Source organism: Megascapheus bottae, unplaced genomic scaffold (assembly GCF_031878675.1).
Source record: "Megascapheus bottae isolate mThoBot1 unplaced genomic scaffold, mThoBot2.hap1 HAP1_SCAFFOLD_41, whole genome shotgun sequence".
NCBI classification, from domain to species: domain Eukaryota; kingdom Metazoa; phylum Chordata; class Mammalia; order Rodentia; family Geomyidae; genus Megascapheus; species Megascapheus bottae.
Window position 1 is genome coordinate 5688284 of NW_028327585.1, and position 19354 is coordinate 5707637.

Here is a 19354-nt window from a genome sequence, read left to right on the forward strand (position 1 = left end):
GCAAGCACTCTACCACTGGGCCAAACTCTAAACCCCGATAAAGTATTTATAAATAGTCATCATCATCATATCAAAATATCCTTTCTCCTACAAAGAATGAACACTTCTCTATGTCTAGAAGACTTTCTTTTATGTCACCAATGCTTCTGTGATTTTCCCACTTGCATTTTTACAGATGACAGCACAGATATTCATTAGGAAGAAAAATAGATTAGGATACAGAAACCTAACAACGTCCTAGTAGATTGAAGTGAAAAATATGTGCAAGATGGCCTGGGTGTTTCATCTATTTGTAGAGTGCTTGGCTACCACACAAAAAGACTCCGGTTTGATTGTGCAGTACCATATACATAGAAAACGCTGGAAGTGGTGCTGTGGCTTGGTGGGACAGCTATAGCCTAAAGAAAGCCTAAGAACAATGGTCAGGCTCTGAGGTCAAGTCCCAGGACTAGCAAAATAAAATGTGCAAGAGGCAAAATGCAAGCTGAGAAGGCACTGTGAAGCAAAATGTCTTGTGAAGGGTAAGGGGAATAGTGACAGTTAAGTTTGGATCTTACCTAAGAAAGGCTCCTTGAGCCTGAGACCAGGCTAGCACTTATGCCTAGTTAATGACTTGGGATTTGAACAAAAAGGTGTGCTGTTTACTACATCCATATATGAGGTGGGAAGGGAGATTCAGCCTCCGGTATGTCTTTGGGGAGGTCTTCTGTGAGCAAGGAGCTTTGGTCATTGGGCCTTGAAAGGTGACCCTACCTCCCTCACAATGGAACAGAATATGGAACCCTGGTAACCAAGCCTCTGTATGTGACAACCAGCTCAAGCCAGCTCCCTTGGCCTGTGGCTCAGGAACCAGAAAGATGTTGCTGTGCTGTTGCCAAAGTTCAGGAGGCTCGCATCTCAGGCATGAGATATATGGATGTCTCACTTGAAGAAGTAGATGCTGGATCAGTGCCAAGCCAAAATTCCAGTATATCAGGCATTTCTCTAGGAAGAAAGCCAGGAAACTCCAGGGCAACTCAGATGAGGTATATTGAGAGGAAACCTATTTGAACCCATCATCCTGCCCACAGACTACAACCTTCTTGTGTGCTTTCAAGTGACTATACTGAGATTAGAGTGTGTCATTTCCAATCTACTCTATTCCAATTCCTCAGTGTGAAGTGTGGTCCCATTCCTACGTTTGAAATATCCACTGTTTTGCCAACATAGTGTGATGGTAAGTCAGCTCAGACTCTGAATGAGCCTTGTAACCTATGGATCCTGGAGGAAGGCCTGTTGGAGATGCTGCTGACAAAGCTGATCCCTGCCTACCAGAAAGGTGATCTCTTTTATGTGGGAAACTTCCTGCACAATTTCAAATAGTGGAGGACAATGTAGTAGTTGCTGGAAATTCTCTTGAAAAAGTGAGTGTTCCCCCTCCAAAACCAGGTTTGCTCACCCTTCCTGGCCAAGTCTTGGAATACTTGGCTCCTCTCTGAGCCTGTTTGGTTCACTGGGGTGTTCACAGGGGAGCTAAGCATGATACAAGGGCACAAACTACTTTATTATGACTGGGACACCATGCCATTTCATTTCCCTCACAAGCTACTGGAGTCTCAACAGTGTGCTTACTGAGAAGTTGGATTTCAGGCATGAGTAAGTGGCTCCCAACTGCAGCCCTCACCTAGGTGACATCCTAGGAAATCCCATTTCCCAGTAAGAAATGAGGTGTCAGTACTAATGGCGGAGGCCTGTGAAATACTGGAGTCAGAGGAAAAGCTGGGGGCTGAATCACTTTTGAGCCATCAGGGAGGGATTGTGATAGCTTTGCCTGTTAGAACCTGAAAGCATTTACATTTTCGTGTGTGGTCCAGTGCTGCCACTTGAACCTGAACCCAGGTCTAAATGCCATCCCTTTGGTGTTCAAAAATTAGCACTGTACCATTTGAGTCATAGGTCAAGTTCTGGCTTTTTGCTGCGTAATTGAAGACAAGTGCCTTTAGACTTTTCCTGACTAGACTGGCTTTCCACTGTGATCTTCAGAGCTCAGCCTGCTGGGTGGCTAAGATTAGAGGAATGAGCATTTAGTTCTTTATTTGGAGCATTCAATTATTGATTTATTTAGAGCATTTACTTAGTTAATTTAAGGTGCGTTTACTTTGGACAAATGCATAGAGGCCTCTCTCAGAAGCTTCTGGAAGTGGGATGTAAAAGTCATCCTGTTCTCCAGTGTCTCTTACCCCCCTCCCAGCACATAAGTGCACATCTCTGCAGGACAGCCACAGCATTAGAGTCCTGCAAGAATGGGGCTTTGGTAGAAGGCTCAGGATGGAGAGAGAAGGCTCTCACTTTCCTTGTACCGAATGTGCCCACAGCATCATGTGTTCCATCTATACGATGTGAATGGACTTCTACCCCAGTGATTTCTACGAGTTCAAGAACTGCCACACCCTGACACAACTCAAGCTCTATATGAGGCTCCACATGCCGGCTTTGGACCTGCTCTTCTAAACACATATTTTTGACCAGCTGGAGGAATGTGCTACCAGTAAGACCAAGAAAAAGTAGAAGTCCTGGTGTGGGTGCCTCAGAGCCTGTGAGTAGGAAGCCCATGTGGTCTAGATATTGGTTGGCCTTTACTTCTACAGAGCTTGGCAAAATGCCCTTTATGGGTGGTGTCAGCCAGGTAATTTCTGTCCTCTGAAAGGACTAGGGAATAAGCACTCATTAGAAAGACCGTACACCTCCTCAGTGTTCAGTCCAAACTCCAGTTCTACAGGTTACTCCATTAGATCCTCATGGAAGTTGAGTGACACTTCAACTTGCAGAGTCCACTCTGTACCTATTTCCATTCTTAGGTTTGGGTCATCGTGGAAGAGCTTATCCTGAACTCCGGATGAAAAACCCACCAATGGAGCTGGTGACTGATGGAGACAGTGAATCATCACTGCACTCCAGAAAGCATGGGCCTTCTGTAGAAATTACCAAACAGGTTTAGAGTCCTGTGGATATACCTTTTGCTCTGAACCCCATGTGTGACACAGTTGAACCTGCAGATACTATGGAGGAAGAAAAAGAGCAGCCAGATTTCCTTCCGTTTCCTTTCACACTCCACCCAGAGTCAGTCCATCTGAGTCAGAGTAACACTCCACTTATTGTGCAAGCTGAAGGGGCACACGCTGGGCTCATGGAAAATGTCCCCATGGGAAGCAGCAAGTGTACTCTCAATACTGGATTCATTGGAGGAAAATGAATCCATCCTCACAGAATATCCAGACCCATCCATCTCACTAAAAGAGACTCAATCTCCATTCGACAAACCAGAATCCATCCCCCTCTTAACTCAGGAAGGACATTCTGTTTCTCATGAGGAAGGAGACCCTTCTGAGAACTCTGAAGTAGAATTACTGTCTGAAGGCAACTTGGAGGCCAGTCTGGATTTAGAGCTTCCCTGTCCCCTTCCTAAAAAGACATCTCTTTATCTTGCTCTCATGATTCTTGTCAAGTATTCATTGTATTTACTTTGCTAACTATTAAACTCTCATTGTTAATATTATGGTGTGCAGTTCTTCAGTCCTTATTATACTGTGTTTTATTGTCCACTTAGAATGAGAGAACTCAGACACCTAGGTCCTGGGTGGGCCAAAAACCAGACAGGTCTGGTCCCATAGAAGACAACCTTACTGGATATACAGGGAACTATGAAATGCATGGAATCACCAGGAATCCAGGCCAGGCCTCCATGGAAAGAGAAGTCAGCTACCAAAGCTTAAGGACAGAGCAGATGCCTGGAAATGTGTTTTGTCAATCGGGAGAAGTGCCAGAGTAACTGTAATATTATGTGGGACTCTGTTCTGTGAGTTCAAGTCTGTTTATATATCCATTGTGCTTTGTACAAATATTTAAGAAAATTAAAACGCCACAACAGCATCAAAAATCTACTTTGGCTTTGAATGTGGCCTAGTTGTAGAGTGCTCGCCTAGTATACAAGAAGACCTTGATTCAATTCCTCGGCACTGCATACACAGAAAAAGCAGATGGGGCACTGTGGCTCAGGTGTCACAGTGCCACCCTTGAACAAATGTGGCCAAGGACAGTTCCTGGTCCCTCAGTTCAAGCCCCAGGACTGTCCAAACAAGAAATCATACCATTTTCCACACATTTGGAAATAAATCTGTTTTATCTAACCCTACTTCTTTTTTGCCAATCCAGGGTGTGTGCCACCAAGCCAAACTACTGGCCCCCAACCTTACTATTTTGAATCATTTAATTTTTTTACATAATCATATTTCATGCTGTCTGTATTAATACCATAAACAGTATGCTTAGTGTAATAATGTTAAAGGTAAAACATAAGAAATTAATAACTAAAATTCCTTTTTTATTAGTTTTATAGCATTACTACAATTTTATGAGAAAAATTACCTAGAATGTTTATTTTAGAGTTCAAGTAATCCATTTTGATAAATATATCAACCTACATCATTTATTTGAACACATTTTAAACTATTTTTTTCAGGAATGACAATACATATATATTTGTTGTAAATGAAATTTATGACTTGGGGGGAAGGGAAAGAGAAAAGGGGGGAGGGGGTAACAGTGTTTACAAGAAATGTACTCATTACATATGTAACAGCAATCTCTTTGTATATCACCTTGACAACAAATTTTTTGAAAAGTACAATAAGTTTAAATGTCTACTTTGGGCAGAATTTTTTTTTGCCAGTACTGTGCTTAGACTCAGGACCTGAGCACGATCCTTGTTTTTGTTTTTGTTTATTCTTAAGGCGCAAGTTCTATCACATGTGCCACAGCACCACTTGTATCTTTTTTATCTATGTTGTGCTGAGGAATTGAACTTGGGTCTTCATTCATGCTCGGCAAGAACTCTTCCACTAGGCTTAACTTATGGCCCCAGTGGGAAGGAAGTTTTCCATAAAATATGTAGGAAATATGTCCACTAAGGAAAAGCCATCAAAAATAGAAGAAAAATTATATACTTAGATAACGACATGCCAGTATTATGGCAGATCTCTGTAATTCTAGCTTCAAGAGTGGCCTATTTGGACCGGGAGTTGGCTGGCTGAAGTAAAGTGCTATCCTTGAGCAAGCCCTAGGACAGTACTCTGGCCATGAGTTGAAGCCATAGGACATGCAAAAAATAATAATCTAATGCCCGTGACTGGTGGCTCACCCTGGTAATCCTAGCTACCCTGGAGGATCGAGGTTCAAAGACGGCCCAGGCATAAAAATCTGTGAGAATCTTATTTCCAAACAATCCAGAAAATTCAAAATGACAATGTGCCTCAAGTGGTAGAGCTCTTGCCTTGAGCTGAAGAGCTTAAGGTAAACATCCAGGCCCAGAGTTCAAGCCCCATGAGTGAAAAAAAGAAAAAGAAAAAGAAAGCCCTTATCTAAGGCCTGAGTGCACACTAGTGGTAGTTTGCTTGCCTAGTATGCACAAAGCCCTGTGTTCAATTACTCTGTACCACTTACACCAAAAAAAAAGCTGGAAATGATCTCAGAAGGTTGGGTTCTGAGGATCACAGTTCAAACCCAGGCCAGATACTAAAGTCCATGAAACTGTTACTTCCACTTAAGCACCAGATAACCAGAAGTGACACTGTGGCTCAAGGTGTTTAAGGTTGTAGCCTTGAGCTGAAGAGCCCAGGGACACTGCCCAGGTGCACAATTAAAGTCTTACAACCAAAAGAGAGAGAGAGAGAGAGAGAGAGAGAGAGAGAGAGAGAGAGAGAGAGAGAGAGAGAGCAGAGAGAGAGAGACAGAGAGAGAGAGAGACAGAGAGAGAGAGACAGAGAGAGAGAGACAGAGAGGGAGAGACATAGAGAGACACAGAGACAGAGACAGAGACAGAGAGAGACAGAGAGACAGAGACAGAGAGAGACAGAGAGAGAGACAGACAGGCAGACAGACAGAGACAGACAGAGACAGAGACAGAGACATCAAACAGTCAGGCACTGCTGGCTGAAGCTTGTAATTCTAGCTACTGTGGAGGCTGAGATTGGAGGATCTTGGTTCAAAGCCCAAAGCCAGCCTGGACATATATGTTTGTGAGGATTACATCACCAATTAACTACCAGAAACCAAAAATGGAGCTGTAGAGGAAGAGCGCTAGCCTTTAGCTGAAGAGCTCAGGGACAGTGTCCAGGCCCAAATTCCAAGCACCATGATGAATCAATAATAAAAAAAGAAGATAGCTAATAGTAATGATGAATAATTTTGGGCTGGGAGTTTGGCCTAGTGGTAGAGTGCTTGCCTAGCATGCACGAAGACCTGGGTTCAATTCCTCAATACCACATACATAGAAAAATGCTTGAAGTGTTGCTGAGGCTGAAGTGGTAGAGCCCTAGCCTTGAGAAAATATAAGGACAGTGCTCAGTCCCTGAGTTCAAGCCCAGGACTGGCCAAATCAAAAGTAGTAGAGCACTGGCATTGAACTGAAAATCTGAGGAACAGCCCAAGCACAGAGTTCAAGCACCGCAAACAACAACAACAAAATCTATGAAATGGCAGTGGTGGTTTTAAGCTAAGCAAAAATAGAGTAGAAACTGGTAAAATACATATTTGTGTGTAAGCAAAATAGCCAGACTTATGCATTAGAACAGTATAGGAACTTGAAAAAAAATTCTGTTTTCCATCTCACTAGGTCCTGTCTCTTAATTTATTCAAGTAAGTAAAATGCTGGGTTTTATAATCATTGCTCTGAATATTAGAAAATCAGAATATCTCTCATTAACCAACAAAGACCAGGAACTGGGGCTTCGTTCAAATGGCAGAGTATCAGGCAAGAGAAGAAAAAATTGAAGTAAGAACTTGAAGTCCTTGATCCAGAACCTGCATAGTAACACAGCAGCAGCCTGGTGATGGTACCTCACACCTATAATCTTAGCTACTCAGGAGGCTAAGATCTGAGAATGAAAGTTTAAAGCCTGCCAAAGTACCCAGTTAACTGCCAGAAAAACCAGAAGTGGCACTGTGGCTCACAGATTAAAGCACTAGCCTTGAGCTGAAGAGCTCAGGGACAGTGCCCAGGCCCAGAGTTCAAGCCCCACAATTGACAACAATCAAACAAGCAAACAAAACTCACAAAGAAGCCTGCAGATCACAGTGGTTCTGCTGAGTCTCTTCTCTATGGGGATCAGGAAACATTTCACTTTTTCTGTCTCTTCCCATCTCAACATTCATACTAAATAAGACTGTGTTGAACGTTTCAATTTATAAAAATGTTTTTCATGAAGCTCTCTGAAATATTCATCGCTTATATATCAATTGAAGATAGTTGATTTGGGGCTGCATTGGTAGAGTGCTAGCCTTCAGCAGAAAAGGTCAGGGATAGAGCTGAAGCACTCAGTTGAAGACCCAGTGCCAACACACAAAAGAAATTATGCACTTTATACATATTTTCTAATTTCTTAATGAATTTTTCAGTCTGTATAAATATAGGGTACATTCCTTGTTACTTAAGTAAGATTGCTCTTTTTTTTCTTTTTGCCAGTCCTAGGGCTTGGACTCAGGGCCTAGACATTTTCATTGGACTGGCTTGCTGAAGGTGAGTGCTCTGCCTCTTGAGACACAGCGCCACTTCTAGCTTTTTTCTGAGTATGCGGTACCGGTGAATAGAACCTAGGTCTTCATGCATTCTAGGTGAGCACTCTACCATTAGGCTACATTCCCAGGCAGTGAGATTCCTCTTACAGTCATTGTATGTTCACAGATTTTGATCTCACATACTGTAGGGCCCTGGTTGGCTTTGACCTGTGATCCTAAGCCCTGAGCCTCCTAAGTAGCTGAAATTAAGTTGTGAGCCAGCATGATGGCTTCCATTCTTTTTTCTACAAAAATATATGTAGTTATCTAAAATATATCTATAGCTGAAAAAAATGAATCTCTCCCAAACAAATCTTCAAAGAAACAACCATCCTATTAAAAGGTGGGCTAAAGACTTAAAAGAGTATTCTCTGAAGAAAAAATTAAAATGGGCTTTAGACACATGAAGAAATGCTCCATATCTCTAGCAATAAGGGAAATGAAAATCAAAACAACTTTGAGATTCCACCTGCCTCCAGTCAGAATGGCCATTATCAAAAAATCTAATAAGAGATACTGGTGGGGAAGTGACCAGGGGGGATCACACCTACACTGTTGGTGTGAGTGTAAACTCGTTCAACCACTAGGGAAAGCAGTGTGGTGGTTCCTCAAAAGACTGAACATAGAGCTCCCCTATGATCCAGCAAATCCACTACTTGGCATCTACCCAATTGTCCAGAAAAAAGGCCATACTAAAGCCACTAGCAAAATGGTGCTCATTGCAGCACTGTTTACCATAGCAAAGATATGAAACCAACCCAGATGCCACTCAGTAGATGACTGAATCAAGAAGATGTGGTACTTATACACATTGGAATGCTATGCTGCCATCAGAAGGAATGACATTTCCCCATTTGTAAGGAAATGGAAAGACTTGGAAAAATTCATATTAAGTGAAGCAAGCCAGACCCAAAGAAACTTAAGCTCAATGGTTTCCCTCATTTGTAATAATTAGTTCACATCTAGGACTCTCCTAGCAGAGGATTACAATAACTCAAAAACCTAGGTATATAAGGTCATCTAGGATGAGACTAAATGAAAGGATCTCTAGGATATGGGAACAAGAGCTATATCTTGTGTCATCGTTGCTCTTAATCTTGTGTGATTTTTGTCCTTAATCTACTATGTTATTTCTCATCTCTTATTTTGCCCTTTGGTTAATGTCAGATTGTTACTGTATCTGATTTTTTCCTTGCCATATTGTATATATGGTTATTTGTTTATGTGAAATAGGAAAGGGAAGGGGGGAAACAAGATGATTGGGAAGGGGAGTGGAGAGGGAACTGGGGACAAAAACATATGGAGTGGAATAAATGTGTGAGAAGTAATGCAGTCCACTACCTGTAAATGTAATCGTAACCCCTCTATACATTACCCTGAAAATAAAAAAGAGACTATAAAAATATCTGTAGAAAATGAGGCTGGATGATGGAAACACCAGATGCCCTACTACAAAAAATGTTATACACACGCGCACACACACACACACACACACACACACACACACACACACAATGGAATGATACATAGCCAACCGACAAGATAAAATAATGGCATTCTCGGGGAAGTGGATGAAAAGGAAAAAATCATTTTAAGTGAAGTAAGCCAAACTCAAAGGAACATAGGCCCAAGAGTCTCCCTCATTTGTCAAATTCAGTAGAAACCTTGGGCTCTGCTACCAGAGATTTACAATGGAACAGAATCTAGAGACATCGTGACAAATAGTATGACACTAAATGTAAGGACCTTCAAGAAAAAGAAACAAAACTCATATAATGAGTGATTGTTGTCCTTAATGAACTATGTGATCTCTTATCTCTTTTGCTATCCCTTGGATATATCATATTGTTACAATATTTCACCTTGTTTTCTGATATATTTCATATGTGCCTAATTGGTTATTTGAAATTGGATAGGGAAGGGGGAAATGAACATGAGTGGGGGTAGGGGAAGGGAAATGGGGACCATATCATTACATGGGGTATCAAAGTTTGAGATGTAATGCACCTTCTGTCTGGTGAATATAATGTAACCCTTCTATAAATTACAATAAAAATAAATACATAAAAAGAAGATCTGCACAGAAAAAAATAATAATGGCATTTTTGGGGTAGTGGATGAAATTAGAGTGAATCCTGTTGAGTGAGATAAGTCAAGACCAAGGAACAAAAGGTACATGGTATCCTTAATATATGGATATTAGTTTCAAACAGTAGTAGAGCGATGATTGAATAGTTGATACCCAAAGTTCTGGACATAATTTTGGAGATATAAACATAACTACATAGACACAAAAATCTAGGATGGACTATACACTCTATAGACATGTGTTTTATTATAGATTAATCTGTAGCTATGACATACAAAGACTCAGCTTAATTTTTACTATATTCTAAAATTTATGTGCCAGTGATTGTATAGCGATGGCCTTCTTGAGTACTTGTTGGTTAAACATGACATTTGAAATATGATGTAAAATTCAATGTTAATAAATTTTTTTAGAAAAAGTGGCTAGAGGTAATTACCACTAATGTACTTGCTCTAAGTGGTACAGAAATTTTCTTAATGAATCAAGGGGTTTTATTACATCTTTATGCAATTATTTTAGTTCTGAGTGTTCTACACTCAATGCTACTTCTGGAAAGATGATATAGCTGACTGTGTAGATGGTATGAAGACATACTGGCCTAAACGTAGAATAAAGCATTGGTAAGTGGCTGTTAGCTGTCCACATTCTACTGGAATATGTGGAATGAATTTATTAAGCACAATGCAGGCTCTTAGTCAGATCAGGATCAAGATTATGTGGTTCCATGAGATGAATGAGGAAAGATCAGAAAAATCTACTAAGATATCCAGATATACTTTTGAAACTAAGGTATCTGGACTCCTTTTTTTTCTTTCTTGGTGGGGAGCTTGAACTTTGGACCTGTGCAAGGTCTCTTAGTTCTTTTTCCTCAAGGCCAATGCTGTACCAGTTTTAGCCACAACTCCACTTAGTTTTTGGGTGGATAAGTGGAGAGAAGAATCTTACGGTTTGTTTTTGTTTTCGGTTTTTTGCTTGCAAAGGCTTTGAATCACCTTCTCCCTGGCTAGTAGAATGACAATTATGACCCTCCAGCGCCTGGCTAGTAATTTTTTGAAAATTGGACTTTCTTCCTAGCAAAGTTCTGAAGCCTGACTTAAATGTGACAGATTTTTGTCACTTGGAGAAACTCTGTGCTGAACGTTAGAAATCTACCAGCTGAGTCACAGTGGCACTTCCAGTTTTGTTTATGTGGTGCTGAGGAATGGAATCCAGGGTTTCATACATGCTAGGCAAGCTACATTTTCAGCCCAAGGTTTTATGTTTTGTTTTTTCAGTGTTGTTGCTTCTAAGGTACTGTATGATGTTCTTTCATTTTCTTTGCTTTTTACCTCTTTTCTTCTTTTTCCCTTTAGTTTTATTCTCTGTAGTCACTGTGTTGAATTCGGGTACCCTGTTTCTTGTACATAGGTTTATGTGATTTGGGGAATGGAGAGGGTATAATAACATGGTAAAAAAAAAAACAAAGGAAAAAGGGTGAACCAATTGAACAGTGATACTTGGAAGACACTAAACGGAAATGAACTGAACAATCTGGGTGGAGAGGGGGATGAGGGTAGGAAAACAGAGAAAAATGAGGGAGGGGATAACAATTTTCTTAAGAAATGTGTTCATTACTTATGTAACCGTATGCCAACTATATATTGACTTAACAAAAAAATTAACCTAAAAAATAATTTAGCCGGGTATAGTTTCTCACACTTGTAAATGTAGCTACTCAAGAGGCTGGGATCCAAGGATAGCAGTTCAAAGTCAGCCTGGGCACTGAAGTCCATGTGACTCTTATCTCCAATTAACCACCAGAAACCCAGAAGTGGCCCTATGGCTCAAGGGATAGGGCAGTAGTCTTGAGCTGAAAAGCTCAGTGACAAGACCCAGGTGCAGAATTACAGTCCCATGACTTGAATGATGAATGATACTAGCCAGGCTCCGTGCGCTCACACTTGGAATCCTATCTACACAGAATCAGGTTTGAATCCAGCCCAAACAAATTGCATGATATTCTGATTTACAGTTCATTACCAAAAATCTGGAAGTGGAGCTGTGGATCAAGTGGTAGAACACTAGCCTGAAGTAAAAAAAAAAACATTTAAGGACAGTTCCGAGGCCCTGGGTTCAAGTCCCAGGACTTGCATAAAACAAACAAAATGTGACGCTGAGTCCTCCATCATTTGGTGTTATAGTTCAATATTCTTGATATGCGTCTTAGAAATTAAGTCCCTAGCAAATACTCTCCCCTGAAATTCTGCTTCATAGCTGATTCATAGAATTTCACCATCATTACTATCACCTTCCAGTTAGCATAGCAGTATACTACTGAAAATTTGAAGAAAACTTTTGAGTAATCCTAATAAATCTGTGTATCATCTGCACACACATCAAATCAGCAGCAGCTATGTTCTACTATTATCTAAATGTATTTAATCCCTTCTTGAGTTAATGAGCCTTAAAGAGTAAAACATATGAAATAGTTATGAAACTAACAGTCACCATTCTTCTACCTAATATTGTAATATAAGTTTATAAATGCAAGGACTATTCTGAAGTGTGCAGAAGATAGCTTCTAATTATAATATTCTCATGAAGTATTGTTTTTAGGAAACATGTTGCTTGCTTTGGGAAAGCAAAAGCAAGGAAAAATGATATAGGTAAGTTCCCTATTTATCAGAAGGAAAATACTATTGGGTTTAGATCAACTTCATTCATTCCGTGCTGATGAAACAAATATTTGCAATTCCTGAGGCCAATTACTTCATTGTGATGCACAATCAGCCAGCTTAGATCAATCTTCCAAAAAAGGAAAGGAACAAATGAGAAGCAATTAAGGTTTCCAAAATGAACCAGGTGGTGGTGGCAGCTCACACTTGTAATTCTATCTACTCAAGGCCTGAAATCCCAGGATCTGGATTAAGTCTGTCTGGGATGAAAATATTCCTGTCTGAAACATCATCTCTCTTATCACAGTCCAGCTGATATACTCTGCCCAACAGGTTCCAAACACCAAAGTCCATTTCCTATCTGAAATACTAGCAAACGTACTCACACATTATTTCCTCTTTAGGAGATAGTTGAAACATGTACCAGAAACATTTCCCTGGCTTCAGAGTGGAAGTGGAAATATATACTCACTAGAAGCCCATCTAGTAAATTACAGTCAATCATCTTTCCTCACATCTTGTTATTTAAATTGAACAATGAGTGTTTGGATCAGAAGCGATGTGTATGAGCATACAGGTTGTAAAAGTACTGTAATCCTAGCTACTCAAGATAAGCTGAGACCTGAGGATTCCAGTTCAAAATCAGCCATGCAATAAATTCCATAAGATTTTAACCTCTAATTAACCAGCAAAAAACAGAGCGTTGAATTGTGCTTAAAATGCCACAGGCCTAAGCTTTGCATAAAAGTGCTAAGGGGTAGCATACAGGATCCCACTCTCTCCACTCCTTTTTAACATAGTACTAGAATTCCTAGGCAGTGCAATAAGGCAAGAAGCAAGCATAAAGGGGATCCAAGTAGGGAAAGAGGAAATAAAACTATCCCTCTTTGCAGATGACATGATTCTGTATTTAAAGAATCCTATAGACTCTACTCCCAAGCTCCTTGAGCTGATTCAAAGCTTTGGAAGGGTAGCAGGCCATAAAATCAACCCTCACAAATCAACTGCCTTCCTTTACGCCAACAGTGAGAGGAACGAGGCAATAATCAGGAAAGAAACTCCTTTCACAATAGCCTCAAAGAAAATAAAGTACCTAGGAATTAGCTTAACTAAGAATGTAAAGGACCGTTTAGATGAAAACTTTAAAACCCTAAAAATGGAAATTAAAGCAGAACTAAGGAAATGGAAAAACCTCCCATGCTCCTGGATTGGAAGAAGCAACATTGTGAAAATGACAATCTTGCCAAGGGCTATCTACAAATTCAATGCAATACCCATCAACATCCCAATGTCATTCTTTAAAGAAATAGAAGAGGCAATTCAAAATTTCATATGGAATAATAAAAGACCCCGTATAGCAAAAACACTTCTTAGCAGAAAGAACAGCACTGGAGGAATTTCAATTCCAAACTTTAGACTCTATTTACACAGCTATAATTCTCAAAACAGCTTGGTACTAGCACAAGAACAGGTCTGAGGTCCAATGTAATAGAACTGCCGACCCAGATATTAAACCACAGACCTATGGCCACCTAATCTTTGACAAGGGAGCCAAAAAAATAGAATGGAAGAAAGATAGCCTCTTCAACAAGTTGTGCTGGCAGAACTGGTTAAGCACCAGCAGAAAAGTAAGTTGGATCCTTCTTTGTCACCTTGCACTAGAATTAACTCCAAATGGATCAAAGACCTGGAGGTAAAAGCTGACACACTGAAAAGTTTACAGGAAGGAATAGGAGATACACTAGGCCTCCTTGGCACAGGTGGAAACTTGCTTAATAAGGACCAAGAATCACAACAAATCAGAGGAAGGCTGGATAAGTGGGACTGAATTAAACTGCAGAGCTTTTGTATGGCAATGGATATAGCTAGTAAACTAATCAGGAAGCCTACAGAGTGGGAGAAGATCTTCACCAACCAAACAACGGACAAAGGCCTCCTACCTAAAATACATCAACAACTCAAAAAATTGAATCACCCCAAAACTAACCTCCAAAGTAACACCCATCCCATTAAAAAATGGGGCAAAGACTTAAAGAGAGTCTTCTATGAAGAAGAAACAAAAACAACTCTAAGATTCCACCTCACTCCAGTTAGAATGGCCAGGATCAGGAAAACGAATGACAACAGATGCTGGAGGGGATGTGGCCAGGAGGGATCACTACTACACTGTTGGTGGGAGTGAAAACTCGTTCAACCACTATGGAAAGCAGTGTGGCAGTGCCTCAAAAGGCTAAACATAGAACTCCCCTATGACCCAGCAATTCCACTACTTGGCATTTACCCAACAATCCAGAAACAAGGGCATACTAAACCCACTAGCACAATGTTCACTGCAGCACTATTCACCATAGCAAAGATATGGAACCAACCCAGATGACCCTAAGTTGATGACTGGATCAACAAGTTGTGGTATTTGTACACAATGGAATTCTATGCTGCTGTCAGAAAGAATGACATCGCCCCATTTGTTAGGAAATGGCAAGAATAGAACAAATCATATTAAGTGAAGTAAGACAGACTCAAAGGAACTGCTCAGTGGTTTCCCTCATTCGTCATAATCAGTAGAAACCTTGGGCTCTACTAGCAGAGATTTGCCGTAGAGTAAAAGGCCATGTATAAGGCCATATAATGTGAAGCTAATTGAAAGGACCTCCAGGGTATTGCAACAAAAGCCACATAATGAATGATTGTTGTCCTTAATGTACTATGTTGTCTCTCATCTCCATTGCTGTCCCTTGGTTATCCCATATTGGTATAGTATCTCACTTTGTTATCTGATATATTGAATTTATTTGTATTTGGATATTTGAAATTTGAAAGGGAAGGGGGGAAAACCAAGAAGGGTTGGGGGTGTGGGGTTGGAGGGAAATTGGTACCAAGACATGTGAAAGGGTATCAATGTATGTGAATTAATGCACCTTCTACCTGGCAAATATCATGTAACCCTTTTACTAATTACAATAAAAAAATGAAAAAAAAAAAGAAAGTTGTAGTGTGTGGGGAGGATGATGGGGTCAAATACATTTCTTCTTAGAAATATACCTCATCTGGTTGCCCTGGATTTTCCTAGCCTTCTTCTTGGAGAAAGGTCTGTTATACTGGATTTGTGGCTTGGCAATGATCTAGCATGTACATCTTCCAGTAAGATATCCACAACTTCCATGCCTGAGACTCGAGTTTCCTGACCTTTGGCAACAGCACAGCAACATCTTTCTTCCTCCTGGGCCAAAGGCCAAGTGAGCTGGCTTGAGTTGGTTGTTAGTTACAGTTGCTTGGGTACCACGGTTCCATATTCTGTTCCATTGTGAGGGAGGCAGGATCAAATTTCAGGGCCCAATGACCAAAGATCTTTGCTCACAGAAGACCTCACCAAAGACATACTGGAGGCTGAATCTCTCCTCCAATCTCACAATATACATGTGGATGTAGTAAACACCAGATCTTATTTGTCCAATCCCAATGTCTTCCAATAGGCCCAACTACCAGTCTCGTCTCAGGCTCAAGGGGCCTTTCTTAGGTAAGACCCAAACTTAAGGGCCAATATTGCCCTCATCCTTTACAAAACATTTGCTTCACAGTGCTTTCTCTGCCTGCATTTTTCCCCTTGTCGAATTTTTTTGGTTTTTGCTAGTCTTGGGACTTGACCTCAGAGTCTGAACATTGTTCTTGGGCTTTGTTTAAGCTTTAGCTGTCCCACCGAGCCACAGCACCACTTGCAGCGTTTTCTATGTATGTGGTAATGAGGAATCAAACCTGAGTCTTTTTGCGTGGTAGCCAAGGACTCTACCACTAGGTCAAACACACAGGGCATCTTGCACATATTTTTGACGTCAATCTACTAGGATATTATTAGGTTTCTGTATCCTAATCAATTTTTTCCTGATGATTAGCTTTGCTGTCATGTGTAAAAAATGCAAGAGGGAAAAACACAGAAGAATTAGTGAAATTTAGAAAAAGCATTACACACATAGATAAGTGTTCATTCTTTGTAGGAGAAAGGATATTTTGATATGAGGATGATGACTTTATAATTACTATGTCAGGGTTGAGAGTTTGGCATAGTGGTAGAGTGCTTGCCTAGCATCCATGAAGATCTGGGTTTGATTGCTCAGTATCACACAGATAGAAAATCTAGATGTGGCACTGTGGCTCAAGTGGCAGAGGGCTAGACTTGAGAAAACCCGAGGACAGTGCTCAGGCCCTGAATTCCAGCCCCAAGACTGGCAGAAAGATAAAAGAAAATAAAAATGCTTTTTATGAGCTAATTCACTCACAGCATTGGCTTCTGAAATATTCGCTTCTGCATCTTGTGAAATACCCCTTTCCCTCAACGTAGACAAGACAAACAGATCCATCCCATGGTCCACTGTGAGGCCCCTGGTTGGGCTAAGAGCTAGTCGTGCAGCAACACATAAGTTTTATTCTAATACTTTCCAAACTTTGTACTCAAATAAGCTACCTACTTACCAACTTAGGTCAGTTATCCTTATGCTATACCTTTTCTTCATGACTACAATATTCTTACACTCCTACGTTAATCCTCTTGTACCTCCCCTGACCTCTCTCATTATTTTTGTTCTATCTGTGGACTTCTGCTCGTCTTTCAACCCTTATACTGCACGGATCTACACTTGATGGCTGTTGAGCAATATTGTATATGTAGGTGGTTAATTATTCTCTAGGCTCAGAGGGACTTAAAGACAATAGAGATTGGATTGAGAGGCTTATTGTTTTGGGTATAAATCGCTTATCAGTGGTTGTATTAGACTGGTCTGTAAGTGCACAAAAAGAAAGAGTGATAATACCAATCAAAACTTGTGAACATCTAGTGTCTGCCAGCTACAGAGGTCTAGGTTGGTTATATCTGAAAAACTATAGTATTTAGTAGTAATCTTGCTCCCATTTTCAAATGGGCAGAACAAGAAACTCAAGAAAAATGTCAAATCAAGAAACAACATCCCCCACCCAATGTAAACAGACAATGGAACAGTCACTCGCAAACCTAGAGGAGAGTCTTCCAAGTGCTACACAAATGCAATTGATAAACATCATTAATGGACAATGTGAAAATATAAAGAAAGAGATAATGGAGGAAGCCATACCTGAACAAGAGGAAAGCATAAACAAGGTGATAAGTGAAAAAGAAGAAGCCATAAAGGAGGCCATAATAAAGGTTTTTCAAAGAAAGTTGGATGAATTCATAGAATCCACAAATAAAAACGTCACCAAACTCCAACAAATGTCCAAAGAAAATAAAGCTACTGAGCTAAACACTCAAAAGGAAATCAAGGAGATAAAGAAATCCATACATGATGTAAAACAAGAGGGGCAAGGCATCAGAAATGAGCAATTAGTAGCAAGGGAGATGAAAAGTAAAGTCGATAGTTTTGATAGCATGTTAGACAATGCAGAGGAGAGAATTTCCGGGGCTGAAGATAATTTAGTTATTATAGAGAAAGAACAGAAAATGAGTCAATCCAAATGTAGGAAATATGAGAGAGCGCTTCAGGAGGTCCAAAATGCAATTAGGAAGCCTAATTTAAGGCTAGTTGGTATTGACTAGGGCGTGGAGAAAGAGGTCAATGGTATTGGAAATATACTTCAGGGAATCATCTCAGAGAATTTCCCAAATATCCAGAAGGGCAGGCCCATCCAGATACGAGAAGCTTTTAGAACCCCAAACAGACCTGACCATAAAAGAACTTCCCACTGCCACATTGTGATCCGAACTGGATCAATAGAAACGAAAGGAAAGATCCTAAAGGCAGCCAGGGAAAAGGGATCAGTAACCTATAAAGGCAAACCAATCAGAATAACCCCAGATTTCTCAGCAGAGACCATGCAAGCACGAAGTGACTGGAAGCATATATGTCATGCCCTTACATCAAATAACTACCAACCAAGAATATTGTAGCCAGCTAAGCTCTCATTCATAACTGAGGGAACAATAAAAACATTCCATTCCAGGGAAACGCTGCAACAATATGTCGAAACAAAACCAACACTACAGACAATTCTCAAAGATGCTCTATACATAGAAAACCAAAATAAATGCAATATAGGGAAAGAAATGGCACCTGAACAGCATACCATCTAAGGACCACAAGAACTGTCAAGACACAAGCCCTACTAAAAGCTTTTAAACATGGTAGGAACTAATAAATATCTGTCAATCCTAACTCTCAATATCAATGGACTTAACTCTCCAATTAAATGGCATAGGCTGTCTAGTTGGATCAAAAAGCAAGAGCCATCGTTCTGCTGTCTTCAAGAGACACATCTTACCCAAAAACAATCATCTTTTGAAAGTGAGAGGTTGGAATAAACTCTATCAAGCTAACTACCCCCATAAACAAGCTGGAGTTGCCATCCTCATATCAGATACAATAGACTTCAAACTAAAATTAGTAAGAAGAGACAAAGAAGGTGACTACATACTACTAAAGGGATCTTTCCTCCAGGAAGACATAACGATCCTAAATATTTACACACTCAATCCCGGAGCTCCAAACTTCATCAAGCAAATTTACTTACACTGAAACCATACATAGATCGAAATACAGTGATTGTTGGTGAGTTTAACACACCACTCTCACCTATGGACAGATCAACAAGGCAAAACTCAACAGAGAAACCTTAGAAGTGAACAACTATATAGACCAACTAGATCTAACAGACATCTGCAGAATATTCCACCCAGTAACAACACAATATACATTTTTCTCAGCAGCACATGGAACATTTTCAATAATACACCACATCTTAGGCCATAAAACAAACCTGGACAGATTCAGAAACACTGAAATTATTTCATGCACACTCTCAGACCATAAAGGCATCAAATTGGAGCTGAACACATATCTCCACCAACGAAAACCCTGTAACTCATGGAGACTGAACAACACATTGTTGAATCAAAAACAATGGGTAATCGAAGAGATCAGAACAGATATCCAACTGTTTATGAAATTTAACAATAAGGAGCACACAAATATCAACTCCTTAGAGACACAACAAAGGC